This window comes from Culex quinquefasciatus, chromosome 2 (assembly GCF_015732765.1).
Source record: "Culex quinquefasciatus strain JHB chromosome 2, VPISU_Cqui_1.0_pri_paternal, whole genome shotgun sequence".
Classification (NCBI taxonomy): domain Eukaryota; kingdom Metazoa; phylum Arthropoda; class Insecta; order Diptera; family Culicidae; genus Culex; species Culex quinquefasciatus.
This window is the reverse complement of record NC_051862.1, coordinates 208,970,741-208,987,222: the sequence shown is the minus strand read 5'-3', so window position 1 is coordinate 208,987,222 and position 16,482 is coordinate 208,970,741. Positions and strand designations below refer to the sequence as shown.

Below are 16,482 nucleotides of genomic sequence, written 5' to 3'. Positions count from 1 at the left end.
ATTTGAAGATTTGAAGATTTGAAGATTTGAAGATTTGAAGATTTGAAGATTTGAAGATTTGAAGATTTGAAGATTTGAAGATTTGAAGATTTGAAGATTTGAAGATTTGAAGATTTGAAGATTTAAAGATTTGAAGATTTGGAGATTTGAATGATCTGAAAATTTGAAGCTTTTACTAAGAAGGCTTATTGTGTAGTAGACTGCACTTTTCTTTCTTTAGTGAAAATAATTTCTAATCCTGAGTCAAGTACTTATTTCCCTTCTCTGATGCTGAACTATTTAATTTTTTCACGGTGCACCTCTCACCAAGTGAAACCATACAGTAAAGGAAAAACACCACCAGAGAGAAACCCTAAGTTCAACCACTTGCACAAAAGCTCAAGAGAGCGAGAACAACGCTCCTCTCTCCGATATCGTGTGCGCTTCCTTCCAGCGCGCGCGATCAACTTGCCGAGCGGGTTGGCTCAGTCTGAGTGAGTTAACCGTACCGTAACGACGTGACACCTGCGCCGGTCTTGGTAGTAGACGCGAATTTTGATTACCTTTTTTTGCGCAAGTTTTAATTTGAGGAAGAGCGGGAAGGCTTTTTTCAAAGGATTTGTGAGAGTGATTTTGGATTGAGCTGAAAATTAGTTAGCGGAGGAAAAATGTAGCTAATTTTCGGTGATAAAATGAGTTAAAATGATCAAAAAATCAAGTGATGATCAATCGCTCGATCAAGCGAGTGTCCAAGAGAATGGAACAAGTGGTGGAAGAAACCAAGATGGTGGCTTAAGCCGCCGAAGCTGATGCTGTGCGCGAGCCGAAAGAGTTTATCAGAGATTAAGCCCGTTGTGAGGTGAGCGCGAGGTAAAAACGAGGTTAAGGAAGCCATCGCGAGAGGGATTTTTCTCTCGCGCTCTCAGCTTCGCGATCAGTGAAGGAATTTGATCGCAAATTTAAGTGAACCTGAGCAGCAAAATATAAAATTGAGTGTAAAGTGACCAAATCGATGTGCTTAACCGCGATAATAAAAGTTTATCGCGCAAAATTGATAGAGTGAGCGGCGATGGTGGTCTAAAGCCATCCGAATCGGGCCCAGGATTAAAGGTTAAACGTGGAAGGGGTTTCGCCTGACCAGAAAAGGGGGTAAATAAACCGACCGCAAAACGACTCGTAAAACGTCAAGCCGAGTGTTTTTATTGTGGTGGCCTGGGAAAAGCGCAGTGCAGTGATAAATTTTTGTTTTGGGCAAAAAATACATAATCATAAAACACAAAGTACACACACTCACACATACACTTGTACGCCAAACAAAACAAATAATCGTAAAACCCACCGTGTGCAAGTGAACGCAAAACAAGCGCAAATCTGGCTCAGAGTGTGCGAAATAATAAAAGCAAAAAGTTGTTGTGTTTGTGCGCACTAAAACGAGTGCAAAAAAAAAGGATCGAGTGCAAAATTAAATCATCCCCAATTTGGATTACTATTATTGGATTACGTGGGGTCCTGTTCGATTCCGCAACCTCTGAGAGGTGCCAATCAAGGTGTAAAGCTGTGCGTAGCCATATTTGGACTAATACGCACGTTACGAACGCCGGCGGTGTGTCATACACGCACTCAAACAGTTGCGCTTGTCACAAGGAGAAAGAAGGAGTTTACAGAGCTGAGAGAATCGAGCTTGCCAGCCAGTTTGGGTTGGTCGAGGTTGCTGAAATTTAAAGCAAAATCAGGTAAGAATTAGATATAATATTAAAAATGTTGAAAATCAATTGTTCAATCAATCGCCATAAAAAATTATATTTTTTTTCTCACTCCTTTTTTCAAAATTTTCACAAAATATCAGGATTCTAAAATACAATTAAGTTTCGTTTAAAATACATTTAAAATGATTGTTAACTATTCTGAATACATTTTAAATCGTTGAAATTCGTTTTTTCAATCAATTAGGGTTTTGAAATCTTTTTACAAATTTTAAATAATGGGCTCGCAAGTTTTAAAAAAAGAACAAGAAAAAAAATATTTTCATCAATTCTTTAATATTTCAATTTATAAAAGAAACCTGGAGTTTTTTTTAAATGGTCCAATAAACCAAATTTTCAGTTTTTGTTTTATGGGTGTTTTTAACACCCCTCACTCAAGCTTGATTTCTACTGAAAACAAAGAATTTTTTAACCTTTCTTTAAATACCGTTTTGTTTTTTTTCGCAATTTAAATCTCATGAAACAAAATTATGCTCAAAAAATAATATTTTTTGTTTTGTATAACAACAAAAGTACAAGAATAGTTATAAAAATTGTTTTTTTTTTTAATTAACATCTTGTTATCTGAAACGAATATGAATAAATTGGGTGTTTAAAAAACATTTTTTTTTATTTTGGGAAGGTTTTGATTATGATAAACGAAAAATCAGAAGTTAAGAATAAAGATTTTTTGATTTGGTAAATAAAATTCCTCTAAAAACTGCTGTCTGTACTTGGTTCAAAATTTTGATTTTAAGAAATAATTTCTCAAAGAAAATCAAAATATAAGATTAAAACTTAAATGGGAAAGCTATAGTTGCCACCATGAATGGTGGAAACCAATATTGGTTTCAAGAAAAAAAAAGAGATACAGTAGTTTTCATTTGAACAAGCCATTGGCGTAACTTAGAGATACATGTTACCAGTGTCAACTACTTGTCAGGTAGTGCAAAACACATTACACAATAATTCTCCATCGGCACCCCACGTCCAACAATTCACGTGCCCAACGACGAGACCTATCCAGCCAGAAATCATAGTTTCTTCCACACCGCACGCACTAATGAGTTGTAAAGTTTACGACCCTGCGGGCACCGCCTTCCCGGTGCAGCCCACCCGAACGCCCGAACGAAACCTCAGAATTACTCAAAAAAATAAATTCCAACCCGAAAAAAGAGTAACAATATATTTAATAGAGCAATAAAATTTACCATAAAATTATATGAATTGAATTTGATTCGAAATGTATTCCCTCGCCGTGGCGGCGGCGGTCTGGCGTCAGCTTCAGGTATGGTTCCCCTACTTGCGGGTCACTCGGCCGGAACGGAACCGCGGCTTCTGCCTGCTAGTCGCATCGGGGAGGTCGTAAAAGCAAAGCCTTTGCATGATGAATGTTGGTCGTCTTCTCTTCGAGACCTCGCCGAGTCTTTGCCGCGGGATTAAATTTATGGCCGCGGACAGCGGCTACCATGAAAACAACAACAACAGATTCAAGAGTTGAGGGGGTCTTCAGGGTTCGTTGAGTTCCTCGACGTCGCTGCGCGACTAAAGCCAGGAGTTGAAGTCGGCGTACGGGCGCATGTTTAATTCATTTCCGAGGTCCGTCAGCACTGATTTACGTCAGACCCTTTGGTGGCGGACCGACCCCCTCGACAATGCTAATTGTAATTAATGGAAATAGTTAATTTCTAGTTTTGATATGATAAATTGGGCCAGCGCAAATCAGCGGCAGACCCCGTTACGTCCCATTAACAAGTGTGAACAAATCAGAGAATAACGATGTTTTCGGTAGCCTGATAGCGCGGCCAGACGAGCAACCTGCTGAGAGGTCGAGCTGAAGAAGACGGTTCGCGGAATTTCGGTCGCCGATGCGCGTTAATTGGACAACATCGTCGTCGCTGATGAGGACAAGTCGTGCGGCGTAAGCCTTTGAGTTTTTTTGAGTTGTCTTTTTTGCCAACTTTTTTTGTGGTCTTTTTTGTGTAGGCGGCATGCTGCCGGGAAATTTATTTATGATGGCGACTAATGAGCCGGCAGGCGCAAATTGCACGGAAAATGATGGATTAAGTCGGGACGGGACCCGCGAGAGCAGGAATTTTGAGGTGATGGATTAGCTCGAATTAACGGGGTTTGGAGGCTGATGAGTTTGGGATGAATTTTGTCCACTTTTTACAAAACGTGACCCTGTTTTTTCACTTCAAATAAAGTAAAAAAAACTTTAATATTGGCAAAATCTTCAAATTATCATATTTTCAAATCTTCAAATCTTCAAATCTTCAAATCTTCAAATCTTCAAATCTTCAAATCTTCAAATCTTCAAATCTTTATTTTTTTAAATCTTAAACATTTATAACGACAGATTAAAAAATAAAACAAAACAGATGGCCCATTCAAGATCAACATGCTTTATGAACTGCAACTAAAAGCTAATTAATTCAAATGAACTGTAATTGAGTAAAAAATTGCTTTATAATCGAATGATGGCTTCCGGGTCAGTAAACCTGAAGCCACAAACGTGTAACTCTGGTGGTAATGTTTATTTTTTTCCATTTCACGCTCCAGGCCAATGCCGTAAAACCAATATTGTTGTCCATCAACAATCGATACACTGAATTTTATCTGTTTGTTTTAATGTTTTCGATACCACATGGTTCTTCAACGCCAACGCCAACGGGAGGGGGCTGTAATTAACAACATCCCCCTTCCCCTCTTAACCTCAATTTAATTTCACCAAATGACACTGATCCACTTAAAGCGCCTCCATTCAAGTGAGTTAATGGAGTCACGCGGAGTGGTGGTTTGAACTTTTGAACCCGAAAATCAGCTGGAAATCTGAACGCGAGCTAAGCGACATCGCAGTTTATCGGTCGCAGCGCTTTGAGCTTTAGGACGACGACGACCAAACGGTAAACAGTGAGTTTAGCGCTAAATAATGGCCGTTTAGAAGCTGCGGGAGGAGGGGGTTCTAGTGCGCCTCAAGTGGGTCATTACTTCGCTCGCTAGCATGACCGATCAGCTTTGGAGCGGGGACGAAGTTTTAGCAACAAGAAATTTTCAATGTTGAAAGTCATAATCTTTAAAAAAGAAAACAATTTGATTTTTTAAACGACAAAAATATGATATTAAAGTTGCGATTTTTCTCAGTGTCACTGCTTTCACACAGATGCTAACCACACACGTGTGATAAGGACACACTGCTGAGCACTTTACCCAATTCCGCACAGCACACGTGTGCCAGCTAAGCTGCACACATCCAATAGTGTTTGCTTATTATGCAAACTCGTTTTGGAATGACTTTATGTGGGCAGCAGCTTGTGCCGGGGAGTACTTTCAGTGGCTCACCGAGAGAGAGAGAGGGGCGATAAATAAATTAAAAGTGACACCTACGGGGCCACTAAACTGATTCTGGCATATGTACCGAAACCTGCCACAGCTGAAATCCCCACTAATTTGTTTGCAATTTTGCAAAAAGTGTGTGCTGTGCGATGGCATTGACTAGATCATTAAAACTGGTTTGCGCTTGAAAAGTGTCACAAGAATAAGACAATTAAATGGTATGGGTTGTAACAGAATTTTTGGGATTTCTTTTTAGATTTTGCAAAATTTTAAATACTAGATATGACTATTCACTGTGTTTTTTTATTGGATGACCATAGCTTCCTTGGGTCCAAATAAGCCATTTTGCATCATTGGTGTCCCCATACAAGTCTTCATTCTAATTTGGGGGCTGTACATTAGGGTGGTCCAAATCCGGACTTTTTTGGGGCTACCCCCTGAAATCAAAGATTGACCCAACACTAGGCTATATTCCAAATTTGAGCTCATTCTGACCACGGGAACCCCTCCCTCCAATCGTTTAAAGTTTGTATGGGAAAAATCGTCAAAATGTATGGAGAAAAGCAACGGTTTTACTTTTTTACCTGTGCAAGGCGCCTTAGTTATCCAATTCTTACCATTTCTCAAATGTAGAACCTTCATTAAATTTAGAACAACTTTCCCGAAGACACCATATTTTTAGGATTTTTTCCCGCGAAGTTATTAGCGCCCAAAACTGACCATTTTTGCGCGGCCAGCTGTAAGGGGCTACCTAGCAACGATGTTTATTTCCAATTCGTACAAGCACGTGCTCTCTCTCAGGTTCAAATTCTCTCACGAGCTTGCTTGCCTGCCTGCCTGCCTGTTTGCCTACAAGCTCGCGCTCTGTTTCTCTGCTTGGACTTTTGTCGTCGTCGTCGTTTTCGTTTGCCCTCCGTTGCGCTGCATTCCTGGCATGTTTATTATAATTTTCAACTAAAATAGCAGGTTTGATTTAAGATATAAAATTAAATGTATTATGTGATTAACAATAGATATCATATTATCAGAGCGTGTGAGAGAGAATAAAAATTTCGATGAATTAGTTCATCCATGATCGTCATTCATCCACGGTCATCTTTTATCATTGAGTAAATTTTTAAATAGGGATAATGTAATTTAATTTTTTTTTCAAAAAAAAATTAGGTAAACGACAAAAAATGAAGAAAAGTTGCAATATTTGTTGAAGGTGGTCGAGGAACACAAAAAGAAATGTCCAGACAGCACAAAAAGTGATAATTTTATAGAGTATGAATGAAAATTTGCAGCAATAATTGTAAAATTGCCTTGACATGTAATAGAGTATATTTTTGTAAAAGCAAACTACCTAAAATAACATGATATGTATTACCTGATTGTTTTTTTGAATAATTAAATTATTATCATGATTATTTAGCATATACGAACAACTGCTTGTAATGCTTGGAAAACCAAACTAACCCTGTTAACCTGACATTTGCTGTAATTTTTTTAATGAGCCTAAGCTGTCTTTTCTTTAATTTTTTTTCCGTTCATTTTGACATAATTTAAGAATTTATATGCTAAATATATCTCAAAACAAACCTGCTATTTTAGTTGAAAATTATAATAAACATGCCAGGAACGCAGCGCAGCGGATAGCAAACGAAAACGACGACGACGACAAAAGTCCAAGCAGAGAAACAGAGCGCGAGCTTGTAGGCAAACAGGCAGGCAGGCAGGCAAGCCACGGTGGGTAAGAAGGGGATTATTATGCAACTTTCATGCACCTCGGAAATTCCTTCTGGAGGTTGTTGGGGGGACTATTCTGAGTCAGAAAAATCGATTCCCAAAATATTCTGTCGGTGAAAACTGATTTTATCTCGATTTGAAGTTAAAAAACCTAATATATCACCTAAAACTCAAAAATACGTCTAAAAACTCGGTCTATCTCTGGAGAAAAATGTACATTTTCATCTAGATATCAATTTTTAGTTCACGAAATATTTTCCTGATATAGTACACCTTTAATCGATCCATTACTTGAGTCCCAGCGTCATCAGGAGGTGTAAAATAATGTTATTTCTAAAAAAATATTTTTAATTTGCTCTGGTAAATAAACTGTTATGTCTGAATTCAAAAACAAGTGATGTAGCATTGTTGCAAACAAAATGGAGAACAATTTTGCAGAAAAAAGTATGACATTTTATCCATTTGCAGTAAAGCTATGTCTATTTTAGTGGGAAAATTGATGCCAATTTTCAAAATTCTTGATATTTTACTCATTCTTGTTATAAACAGCTACTATGATCATACTCAGCAGGATGTAACAAGAGTTACATTTTGGTGGTCATTCAGGGGCTGCAAGAATCTGGCCTACACGCCAATGATGTTGAAAATAAACGCTTCAGTGGCCAAAGTGACTAAAAAATCTACATTTTTCAAAAATATTGTATACGAGTTATTTTAATCAAGCTCATAATTGGGACTTGAGCTCAGTATGCCCACCGTAAACAGCCCCTGAATGACCACCAAAATGAAACTCTGGAGATTTTTTTGAAAAGGTCCAATAAACCAAATTTCCAGTTTTTGCTTTTTGGGTGTTTTTGAAACCGCCATGAGTCAGGAGTATTAAAAACACCCAAAAAGCAAAAACTGAAAATTTGGTTTATTGGATCTTTTCAAAAAAATCCAGAGTTTTTGTAACATCCTGCTGAGTATGATCATAGTAGCTGTTTATAACAAGAATGAGTTAAATATCGAAGAATTTTGAAAATTGGCATCAATTTTCCCACTAAAATAGACATAACTTTACTGTAAATGGATAAAATATCATTTTTTTTCTGCAAAATTGTTCTTCATTTCGTTTGCAACAATGCTAAAACATTAGTTTTTGAATTCAGACATGACAATTTATTTACCAGAGCAAATTGAATTTTTTTTAAATAACATTATTTTACACCTCCTGATGACGCTGGGACTCTAGTAATGGATCGTTTTAAGGTGTACTGTGTCTGGAATATATTTTGGGAACTAATAATTGATATATTGATGAAAATTTACATCTTTGTTCAGAGTTAGACCGAGACAAAGACATATTTTTGAGGTTTTTAGGTGATATATTAGGTTTTTAACTTCAAATCGAGATAAAATCAGTTTTCACCGACAGAATATTTTGGGAATCGATTTTTCTGACTCAGAATAGTCCCCCCAACGACCTCCAGAAGGAATTTCCGAGGTGCATGCAAGTTGCATAATAATCCCCTTCTTACCCACCGTGAAGCAAGCTCGTGAGAGAATTTGAACCTGAGAGAGAGCACGTGCGTGTACGAATTGGAAATAAACATCGTTGCTAGGTAGCCCCTTACAGCTGGCCGCGCAAAAATGGTCAGTTTTGGGCGCTAATAACTTCGCGGGAAAAAATCCTAAAAATATGGTGTCTTCGGGAAAGTTGTTCTAAATTTAAAAAAGGTTCTACATTTGAGAAATGGTAAGAATCGGATAACTATGGCGCCTTGCACAGGTAAAAAAGTAAAACCGTTGCTTTTCTCCATACATTTTGACGATTTTTCCCATACAAACTTTAAGCGATTGGAGGGAGGGGTTCCCGTGGTCAGAATGAACTCAAATTTGGAATTTAGCCTAGTGATGGGTCAATCTTTGATTTCAGGGGGTAGCCCCAAAAAAGTCTGGATTTGGACCACCCTACTGTACATAGAAAAATGCTATGCAGATATTCAAAAATATATATCTTGAAAAGGAATTTTTTAATGGATTTCGTCTCTTTTGCAAAATTTTCAGGTTTTGATTTGATTTGAGAAAATCAAATTGTGGCGAAAAATTAATTATTTTTTTGCAGGTTTTAATGGTTTTAATTAAATGATATATTTTGCGTCTGGGTTCAGGATAGTGCCAGTGTTGGTATTATCGCGCTCTCGCGAGAAAATTTTCTCTCTCTCGAGTTCTCGCCGCGAGTCTCGAGCTGCCGAGAGAAACTCACCGATTGCCCGGGCTCTCCTCCGCTCGCGAACGGGCTTTCTCGCGAGCCAGAATTGCCCGTTCGCGAGAAGTTGAACGTGTTAGAAACGAACAAAAAACAACACAGCGATTGAAGTTACACCTCTATACCATCGCCTGGTTCGTATTCATAAGCCTGATAAACAAATTGCTAGCTTAGGGCAAACGGCTAGCACGAGGCGCTCGCGAGCGCTCGCGGCGAGAGCGAGAACGCGAACGAAAATGCGAGCGCGAGCGAGAAGAGAAAAGTACTACAAGTTCTCTCCCTCGTTCGCGAGCGAGAAATGCTTTCCTTCTTCTCGCTCGAATTCCAACAATGGATAGTGCAAAGTCTAGTACCAGAGTAGTAAAGTCAAGTATTTGGCATTTTTTGGATGAAAATTTCGATAAATGTTCAGTGTTTTTTTTTTGCAATTTAACAACATGTTATCGATGAATGCCACCCATGCAAAAGTATTTTCAAAAGGCTCTAAAATATTTTATTCTTAGTTTAAAAAAAATGAGAAATTACCTTGTAATTTTATGAAAAATATTTTTTTTTCTCATCATCTAAATGACTCTGAATTTTCAACAGATGGTATCTAGGAACTTTTCATTCAATTTGCAATGGAAAATAGGAAAATTTGCAAAATATTCTGCTTTTTTCAATAAAATAATGTGGAAATTGTAAAATTAAGCCAAATATTTGAAAATGGTTTAACATGTTCCTAATTTTAAACATTATAAATCAAACCAATTGTTTCCGACATATCGTCAGTAAAAAAAGAAAAAAATAAGAAAAAGGGTTCACAAAATTTTAGCAAAAAAATGCACAAAATAATTCTCAGATTTTTTTGAGGTGCTTTTTAATTCTAAAGAATTTTAAATTGTAAGAAAAAATCACATGAAAAATAAGCTAAGATTATATGAAACACATTTCCTGTATAAGAAAAATAAAAAAGTTGAATCATTTCAGTTGCAAATTAATCTGAAAGTTACCGATGTTTTTTCATCACATTTTTTAAAAATTATGTCTTTTTACCATCCTTAAATTAAGCGAAATTGATGGCATTTAAGATATAAAAAATTAAAAAAACTGTTTTTCAAACTGCAAAAAAAAAATAACTTTTTCCAAAAAAATACATAGGAATATGTTTAACTGGAACAATGTCACTTTATCAAAAATTCAGTTGATTCTGCATCTTAAACTAATTTCTATTTTATACATGCTTTTGTTGTTATAACACCATTATTTTGAAAGTTTTTTTCTTTACAAGAATTTGCACCAAATCAAGCTCATTTGATAAAAAATAAAAAATAAATCAAAAAATGCTTGAAAACTTTTTTTTGCACTCAAAATTTCCGTTTTTACAATCAAACGATCGGGATTTTTTCGAAAGTTATGAAAAAAATGAAAATACTTAAAGTTTTCACAAAATTACGTATTTTTGAAAAAAATAAATGATTTGATTTTTTGATACCCACGTTGTAAAAACGGAAATTTTGAGTATTTTTTTCGAAAATACGTAGTTTTGTGAAAATTTTGAGTATTTTCAAAAAATATTGTTATTGCATTCGAAATGCATGAAAAAATCCCGATCGTTTGAAAAACACATTGTAAAAACAGAAATTTTGGAAAGTTTTTCAAAATCACGTAGTTTTGTGAAAATTTTGAGTGTTTTCAAAATATGTTGTTATTACATTCGAAATGTATAAAAAAATCCCGATCGTTTGATACCCATATTTTAAAAAACTGAAAATTGGAGTATTTTTTCGAAAATTCGTAGTTTTGAGAAAATTTTGATCATTTTAAAAAAAAATGTTATTACATTCGAAATGTATGAAAAAATCCGGATCGTTTGATACCCATATTGTAAACACTGAAATTCTGAGTATTTTTTTTTTCAAAAATACGTAGTTTTGTGAAAATTTTGAGTGTTTTCAAAATATGTTGTTATTACATTCGAAATGTATTAAAAAAATCTCAAGCGTTTGATACCCATATTGTAAAAACTGAAATTTTGAGTTTTTTTTAAAATGCGTAATTTTTTAGAAAATTTTGAGTGATTTCAAAAAAAAATATTTTACATTCGAAATGTATGAAAAAAAAACAATCATTTGATACCCATAATAACAATAATTTGAGTATTTTATCGAAAAACATTGTATTTTCAAAATCCTGTAAAAAAACGTATTTTTGTGAAAATTTTCATGAAATTATAATTTTAATGGATAGCTGACATCATCCCGCATCCAAAACACTATAATATTTTGATGTTTGCATGATTTTTCATACGATTAAAGCCAATGTCTCCCATATAGCCAAAATCCCATAAGCTCTGTGATTCAGTTAAGCACTGGGCCGTGCTTAACCGAGACAGCTGAACGGTGCAAAACCGAGGCATGACTGTATATTCATGTTATATTTGTTAACGTAGACGGATGAACAGTTTTGCAAAATATATATTTTTTATTATTCTTCTTAAGAGGCAGTTTCTGCAGATTTGGCTCGATTTGTTTGAGAGTATTTTAAAAATATCAATTTTGAACAGCAATTTGCAAAGGCTATGAGACAAACCCCGCATCTTTATGGAACATTTCGAAGTGCTTCAAAAGACCTTTCAAATGTTTAAAAAAAAAGTGAAGCTGATATTGTTTTACGAAAATGTGAGGAATTTAAAGATTTTTTTTATGTTTTTTTTGTCTCAAACTTCAAACATGTCGCAGAGGGCTCATATTTGGCATTAGTTCATCTCATGTATAAACAAACAAACCTGCGCCTCGATACGACCTCTAGAACCAACTGAGCAGAATCTACAAATACTGCCTCTTAAACCATCCAATTTAACACCTTCCAAATTTGCACAATTTTTTGCTGTGGCTCATATTTGGCATGAGTTTATCTCATGTAAAGATAAACAAACGACACACTGGGGAAAAACTCGCTCTTAAGCCTCACACTATGCTAAAGTCTGTGAAAGTGGGTCTACTGAGCTTTTACAACCAAAGGTTATGTCGGGTCAGTCGAAAACCATTTACTTGCAGGTTGAATAGCCCATTCTCAACGTTACACACTGCTCAACGTTTTACGAGTCTTGCACAACAGCGTCTCATTCTTAAACTTTCCACACCACTCACATTAGTCCTACTACAGAAAAGGCACCAGAAACGATAAAACCGCGAGCATTTGAACCTCGTAAACGCGCTAATTTGATGGTTTTCGAAAATAATCCACCAAACTCAACTTCTGAACAACTGCTGGAAAAGCCCCGTGCAGATTTAATTTATTGACCCCGCTTGGCTAGTACGCGCCAGTGTCCAAAAGGGCCCCTCTGAACAGCACCAATGTTGTTGTTGTTAGCCTGTGAGGAGTTAACCAACCAGCAGCACCACCACCAAACAGTCAAACAGCAACCGGTAACAAACGATCAAAATGTTTCAGAAGTGAACAGTATAATTTTTATAATTTTACGATGTCGTAAAAATTAAAGTAGGAAGGAGCGAACCAAAGCGAACAGCATTTCTTCGTCGACTGCTTCTTCAAGTCGTCATAGGCCCGGGCCTCGAAACTAGCCCAGACCAGTTTCAGGAGGGGGTGTGGGGAATGGGAGGTGGGTCATAAAAATATGGGCTTTCCGCGTTCGACGTGTTGAGAGTGCGAGAAAAGCTTCGCGCGCTGGAGTCCAATAATTATGGGTCTATCTTCGCCGGCTAAGCCCACCGAGTTCAGCTCTGCGCGCTTTGTTTGCGATAGATAAAGGTGGGTGGGTGATTTTATGGCTTGGTTTGGGCTTTTTTTTTAGGTTTGAGGGGCAAGACACGAAATCTGTGTGTACTTTGGGGTCGGCTCGAGGCGAGAGGAAAGTGATTTAAATGGGCAATTGAAGTTGGTTATCGTGATGGACGATTTTGTTGGCTTGTTGGTTAAGGGAATCAGATTTGAGGGAGATTTGCATTAATGCTCAAACTCAAACTCCTGGGCATTAATATCCAACACTCGATTTGAGAAATTGAAATAAGTAAAGGTCTACTCATTCCAAGTTCTTCAATCGGAGGTGGTCAACACTCCGAGTTCATCACCCACTAAGCCACTCGGGAAGCCTCAACGACTCCCCACCTAACTGAGCCTAGCCCACAAAACTGTAACAGTAAAAGCCTTTTCCTGCTAGCCATCGTTTTTGTAGAGCTTCTCGTACCTCACCACTCGCAGTCGCAGCCGACAAAAGTCGTTCAGCTTCATTTGCGTGCCTCGACCACAAACCTCTCTTTGGGTTTCTTTATCTGAGTTTTGATCTACGGCCGTAGTGGAGTCCCACCGTTCAAATGAACCTCCGCGACGAGGGTGTTTGCTGGACACAAAAGAGAAGCCCTCACCCGACCCTGCCTTTCATCGCCAGAAGAGAGAGGGGGGCACTCTCCGGCATACCAATCAAGCAGTAATAAATTGAAAAATGTTAAGATAACAATCAGTTTTATTTTCTTCATATCGGACTGATGATGCTGGGGCCCTGGAGTCTCTCCGGCGAAACCGGTTTCCTCGTGGACTCTGAGCATAACAAAGTGTGTTGCTTGGGAGAAGCGTCCAGACAACGCAAGAAGGTGAAGAATCTCAACCGAGGTCCGAAACTCGCTACGAGAGTTGGTTATCGCGGCAGCTCGTTCTCTTTTGGTTGGCTTCTCTCGGCAGCTGTCTTCCCGAGACACTATCAGTTGAAGAGGTTTCGGAGATCTTTTCAACGGACTTTTGAGGGGTTTGTTTCTTGCTTTTAAGATACTTTGGTTGAAAATATGGGACTATGTCAGGTTTGTAACTTAAAAAAACTTCTTGTGCAACTTGTTTTGCACAAGTGCAACAAATGTAACCTTTGTGCAACATCGCTTTTAACTTTAATTTTTGTTCATTTTTATAAAAAAGTTTTGGTTTGTTGAAACCCAGAAAATATACATCTTCACATAGGCCTGCAACTTCTGCAACTCTTGTGCAACATCTTTCAATTTTATTCGCCGTTTGTCCTCGACCAGTTCCGTTTCGAAAATTTGCCTATCCACCATCAAGTTAAACCGTCGTCTGATTGAACGACCTCAATCTGGTAGCCGGCCCAACTATCTAATCTACCCCTCAAAAATCAAACCATTTCCATTTCAACTCAACGCGTATCGCCCACCGCCAACAAAACGGCCAAAACATGGCCGTCACCGCCGCCGAATCAGGTGATTCAGGAAACGCTCAACTAAATTAATCCAATTCATTGAATAAGCCACTGCTGGGGCTGCTGTTTTTGTTTTGATTTCGTCTCCACCCCGTCAAAAAAAAACTAGTCACCTCCCCGAACTCGCGCGTGCTCTCGAAAAAAACCCACGGCCATAAAAATGTTCGCCAAACTCTTTTTTTTCTCAGGTGCGACCCAAACATCCCAAATCATCGTAAAAGTCGTGCCACATTACGGTACGGGCTGTGGACCGTCATGTCTCCCCCACCCGTGGATGAAATTTTTATATTTCTCTCAAATTCATTATAAATTCGCAGACTCGGTTGGTCTCAGCACGATCTGGCACCTCTCTCGGAAGATGACAAAAAAAGCGACGAACCCATCGCGCTTGGACAGAGGTGGAAAAGACTCGCTTGATCGCGTGGTGTCGAGCAGGGGTGGAAAACTTTGGTTCGCGATTCAAAGTTGTTTGCTTACTTAACAGTTTTGTGAGGTTGAAACCAACGACGAACCTCTTTGGATGTAAGAGGTGGCAATGGTTCATTTGCATAGCGATGAGATTAAATAAGTTTGCATCGCGAGGTAAAATGATCAACGTTGTTAAGGTGAAGCCGTTGATCATTTTCGAAGGAAATTAATCATCACTATAAAATGTTCTGTATTAAATTCAAATTAACGAATTTCAGCACCAAAAAGAATCAGCAAGTGCCCGTTGTTGCCTTCTTGAAACCACTGAAAGAATTTTTGATCTAATTCAATTGTGCTTCAAATTTATATAATTTTGTGGGACAGTCATTGACGTCCTAGTTGGCAATCATTGATTAATGACGATTTTCATAACTTTACAAGGAATGAGATAATCGTTACCAAAAGGAATCAACATTAGTAGGGCACTATTCTAAACAACTTGTTGAAGGAATTTTGTCAAAATATTGAAAGCGACGCAAAATTTATATCGTTGAACGAAAATTCATGACAATGATGGAAGTCTTCACGTTAACGATAAAATTATCGAGGTAAAATAAAGATAACGAAAATTCTATCGTTATCGTTATTCCGATTAATTTACCGACGAAAACGGTCGATACATTATATTAAATATATTTTTAAAATTGACTAAAACCAATCAAATTATGTTGAATTTTTATGCTTCCTCTAAGTAAATATTTTTTTATTGATAATATGGTAAGTTTCAAAATATAAATACAACAAAATCACAATGTACTGTTTTTTTTTTAATTTGCAATATGGGTTTCAAACGATTCGAAATTGTGCATGCATTTTCACTGTTTTGTGAATCAGATACTCACATTTTCACAATGTGCCGTATTTTTTCGAAAAACTCAAATTTTTAGAATTTGGGATACGAAATAATAAATGTATTTTAGCGGTTTAAGAGATTTTTGAATGTGTATTACAATTTAAAAATTTTCACAAAACATTTATTTTCTCTAAAATACTAAAAATTTCATAACTCGCAATTTTTTTGGTTTAAATACAAACAAAACATTTAAAATAATTTGCAATAAAATTTTAATAATTTGCAATATGGATATGAAACTATTTAAAATTTTGCATTTTCACTATTTTATAGAGCAATTCCAGCTCAAATCAGTATTTTTGCCTTCCTCACTGAGGTAAGGCTATAATCCTGCTCCAAAATTGAACTTTTTATTTTAAGCTCGAAAACCCACCTTGATGTATACATATCGACTCAGAATTGAAAACTGAACAAATGTCTGTGTGTATGTGTGTGTGTATGTGTGTGTGTATGTGTGTGTGTATGTGTGTGTGTATGTGTGTGTGTATGTGTGTGTGTATGTGTGTGTGTATGTGTGTGTGTATGTGACCAATAATGTCACGCAGTTTTCTCAGCACTGGCTGAACCGATTTTGACCAAACCAGTCGCATTCAACTTGGTTTAGGGTCCCATACGGTGCTATTGAATTGTTTGAAGTTTCGATAAGTAGTTCAAAAGTTATGTATAAAAATGTGTTTTCGCATATTTTCAGAAGTTGAATAAATGGCAGTAAACTGAACCAAACATCATCATGCTATACATCGTTAGTTAGGTAATTGAAAGACCTTTCCAACGAGTATAAAACATTGAAGATCTGGCAACCCTGTCTCGAGGTCTGACCACTTAAGTGATATTTATGTACTTTTTTGTAGCTGGAACTCACTTAAATGTATGTAAACAATGTCCGGATCCATCATCTGACCCATCGTTGGTTAGGTAATCA

The 16,482-nt window shown here is 37.0% G+C and overlaps 1 protein-coding gene across 1 annotated transcript in view; it reads left to right on the top strand.

The window, feature by feature from the left end:
- The first annotated feature begins 457 nt into the window (after positions 1-457).
- Positions 458-16,482, top strand: part of LOC6050920 (protein bowel) — a 74,315-nt gene continuing 58,290 nt past the window's right edge. The window contains 1 exon segment of the mRNA XM_038255919.1: positions 458-1,712. The gene's annotated coding sequence lies outside the window, so the exon portion shown is untranslated.